Below are 4548 nucleotides of genomic sequence, written 5' to 3' on the forward strand. Positions count from 1 at the left end.
TGTGTGTGTGTGTGTGTGAGAGAGAGAGAGAGAGAAACAGAGAGACAGAGACAGAAACAGAGACAGAGACAGAGATAGAGACAGCCAGTGTGTGTGTGTGCGTGCGTACATGCGTGCGTGCGTGCGTGCGTGTGAGTGTGTGCGCATGCGTGGCGTGCATGCGTGCGTGCATGGTTAAGTACACAGGGTAAAAAGAAGTGCATGTATGCGGGGAGGTGAACGAATATATGGCAATGGCTTAGAGTTCCAGAAACAAGAGAGGAAAAAACCGCCCTTTTTCAGTTACATAAAACAACGGTACCCTCTCTGTCGTGAGTTTCTTCTAAGAGAAATTATGTACCTTTAAATTCGATTACCAATGTCAAAATATACTGGGGAAACCCCTTGAGTTTTTCGTTACGACATGATTGAAAGACTCAAAATTTTATTGAAACTGAAACAAGATGTCAAGAAGCAGGTCTCAGTTTTATTTTTTATCAAGCACAAAGGAAACATCCAGAGGGTTTTTCCTTTGTAGCATTTCTGTCCCCTTGTATTTACAGAGGCTCAGGGGTCCACAGACATACGATACAGGTAAGGACACATACGCACGCACACACATACATACACACACACACACACACACACACACACACACACACACACACATACACATACACACGCGCGTACAGGAGGGCACACACATACAAACACACACACAGGCACACATAGAGTGAGACGAAGAGAGAGTGACAGAGAGACAGACAGAGAGAAAGATAGAGAGAATAAGCGATAGAGTGAGTGAGTGGGGGAGAGAGAGAGAGAGGAGAGAGGAGAGACAGACAGACAGACAGACAGACAGACAGACAGACAGACAGACAGACAGACAGACAGACAGACAGACAGACTAAACACACACACACACACACACACACACACACACACACACCAGGCACAAGCGCACACACTAAAGTTGAAACCCGTATCTTAGAGAACATAAAAACCCCAACGCTCAAATACTTTCCAATATCGCTAAAACGCGACGGTCAGAGAGGGGACAAGACATTGACAGAAAGAAGTCGCATTGTATAGAGTCAAGTAAAAGTTAACATTATCCTTCAAAACGGCAGACGTTGGACATCGGCAGCCGACCGGAAAGGACTTGTGAGAGACAAAGTTAAATTTTAATCAGAGTAAACATAATAGATTAGGGCCTACTTATACACTTATCTGCTACTCCAGCGTACCCCGCAAAAAGTCGAATCACTCACGGGGTTTCAAATAATATCCATGCATGCTTAGCGTTTACACAACGGAAGGGAAGCCGTTCAGGAAATGGCTGTCATTCACGAATGAAAGCTCCATTCAAATCAAATGTCACCCACAAAACGACCCACTTTCCTCTTGTGCCTCTCCCCTCCTCTTACTCTTATGAGCCAACTCAACACTTCTTCCAAACGAATTCAATTACCGCGCAGACGAAAAGCGCCCGATAACCGAATCCCAGGCCTTTTTTTGAAAACGTGAAATAAAAACTAGGACTGGCGTACGTCGCGGTACGAACCACGCACGGGCTGGCCCTTCACTTATCTGCTGTGTGTATTCTCAAACATCAAACATGCGTAAGTGACAAGGTGACCCTCTGAGCTGTATGCTGTTACCGCCGTTCATTAGGCAATGCGGCAATAGGCTTTTCCGTTTATTTGCAGACCCCCCGACACTTTCTCTCCGGCGAAACGGCCTAGGAGCATAGAGGCAACTGCGGGTTATGTCGGGCTAATTACTCTTGCTATACGTTTCCTTTGAACACGATGCCCTGTAGCACCCTCCACAGCTCTTACCCACCGGAAACTGGCTACGAGCTTGATGTGCGTTACAGGTATGGTCTACGATGTGGTTTCCGTGCATTTTCATCAGGTAAATGGCCCTTCGTTTGGGCTTTCGTAAAAGTTTGTTTGTTTGTTCGAGTAAACACAATAATGGTCAGTTAGTGCTGGGAAAATGTAAGTCAGGCAGAGACAACCGAGGGAAAGTAAAGAAGAAGGACCTACCAGAAGCGCCCTCAAAACACCCGTTTTTCGTAAGAGTTTTACGGCTCTTGGAACACAAATAGACCACATAATAATTATATTTTATGCCGAAGATTGGGGTACTCTTCGAGAACAACATACAAACAAAATAAGACGGAGAGATCAAGACATTTAATAGGAAAGAAGGGGCCAACCACACCAGAGCGGCTGCCGGCCGTCCACAATTAGTGGCCCATCAAACTTAAGGGGATGGATACCTAGAAGCAGACAAACGGGTAGGGGAGGGAAAGGGGGGCGATTAAGTTCGAGTAAACAGGAGTACGTCGACACGACAATTGTTATTAATTAGTGCTAGGGGAAAACAGGGGCTTGGTGGAAGGGGGGGGGGGGGGTTAAGGAAGACAGATAAACATACACAACAGAAGGAGAGCAAAGAGATGGGACCTTCTACTGCCATCTATCAACCGCCAGCAAGGCGGGGCAAATGGAGAGGATTGTTTATCAGCGTATTATATTTAAAAATATAGGCGTTCTACACTCTCATAGACACAATTGAGATCATTTCGTCGCTTTTAAGGGCAAGCAGACTAACCCAGATTTTGGGGGCTTTCCAGAAATCTTGACTTACACCAAAAATGGGCATTGCCCTACGTATAGAAGTTTGGTTTCATTGGTGCGTATATTTTTTTTTTCTGCCATTGAGAAAACTGTCATTGTCTTTTATAGAAACTGAACAAGGGTCCAAAAACTTTACCTTCGATTTTTTCAATACAGCATTTTCGGGATAGCCCCCCTTAAGCTTAAAAGCGACAAACTATGGGGTGGTTTTCTTCAACATTGTTTGTTAGGACCAACCCACGATGGGAGGGATACAACATTCCAACAGAAAGACAAAGGTATTTGATTTTTTTTTTAAATCCCGCACAGGGATCGAACTGACGTCTCCTGGGTGAAACAGCAAAGCGTCTAACCGCTGAAGCAAAGATGCTAGTGAATATTATATCAATGTACCAGTTTTTCCCAAGCCAGCCAAGGTAAGTAAGACGATACCACACAAAATAAAACTGTAAAACTTACCCATCAGTGCCCTTAAAAGCATAACTTACAGCTGCCTCCTATCTGACATTTAGACATTTAGACAGATCTACACAGCAGTTTATCATAATATTCGTTTTTTTTAAAATTCTTGCTGCTCTTTGTTTTGTTTAAGTAAGAATTTTAGTTTTACGGCCTTGCAACAACAACAGTAACAAAAACAAAGAAAAGAACGAAACAAAACAAAAAAACCATATAAACGACGAAGATCAGATGTGTTACTAGAGAGTAAAATACAAAGAAAGGGAGGAGGGATAAAGAGACGATATGTGTTGTTTATTTATTTTGTTCTTTTGTTCTTTTAAGAAAAAAATGAGCAAACCACACCTGATTACCCGCCAACCATCCGCTCTTATAACAGCAATAAAACAAGGATGGAAAGAAATCCCTTTTAAACTCAAATTGTAACATTACTTTCGCAAACCACATGTTTTTAGAATGAATTTGAGAGAGCATTTATTAGCGTTTGAAGTCTCCACTAAAGCTCGGTGACCGACGTCAATTTATGCTACTCGCAACTGCAGTCATTACACACAAAAGAGTTAAAGTTTAAGCAAGTGTTACGGCACTTTCAAAGTAAATAGATCGTATAAATGCAGAAGATTAGAGGCGTTACTAAAGAGACAAAGAAAAGAAGGAGGAACCAAGAGAGATAAAGACGATAGATGTTTGATAGAAAGGTAGGAGCAAACCACACTGCAGCACCCACCAACCACCCACACAAGCAACAACTTGACTTAGACAACTTTATCGAATACAATGTACCTCTAGGCGATTATATGACCGTCTAGATGTACCCCCATCCTTCTTCTCGGATGCTGTGTCCTACCCACTACCGAGTACCCAGCTATGATTGGTCGAGACGGGCTGGGCCGAAACAGCCTGACTCCTGAACAAGTAATCTAATCTGTTTGAATATGCGTGAAAAAAAAACAAGGTTACAATCAGTCCATGTACAAACAAAATTTTGTTTACTAACGAAGAGATAAATGAAGCGCTAAATATTCGAATCCACACCTGTGCCCGTATAAGGACGAAGAATAAAATCTTTTAAAACGTCAACACACTACGTCAAAGTTTGGAAACGGGTTACGGGCGTCTCGAGGAACATATAATTCCTACCCCCCCCCCCCCCCCCCCATCCCCAACAAAAAAAACAACAACAAAAACCAACAAAAAAACAACAACCCCAAAGCAACAAACAAACAAACCAAACAAACAAACAAAAACACCACATCCTGGCAATACAAGAAAACCTTGCGGACGACATAACAAAGACTAAGAACGGATAACGGTCTGATATGATATGAAACTAGTATAAAACATAAACACAAACACACTTACGCACAGGTAGAAGATTAACAGTGAAAATGCTTCTCTCTATCTCTCTCTATCTTTCTCTCGCACACACACACATACAAACACAAACACAAACACACACACA

General features: G+C 42.7%; 1 protein-coding gene across 2 annotated transcripts in view; it reads right to left on the reverse strand.

Annotated features, from left to right (window-relative positions):
• Positions 1–4548, reverse strand: part of LOC101860241 (protocadherin gamma-B5) — a 202362-nt gene that overhangs the window by 90359 nt on the left and 107455 nt on the right. The window lies entirely within an intron of this gene.

The sequence above is a fragment of the Aplysia californica genome, unplaced genomic scaffold (genome assembly GCF_000002075.1).
Source record: "Aplysia californica isolate F4 #8 unplaced genomic scaffold, AplCal3.0 scaffold00062, whole genome shotgun sequence".
NCBI lineage: Eukaryota > Metazoa > Mollusca > Gastropoda > Aplysiida > Aplysiidae > Aplysia > Aplysia californica.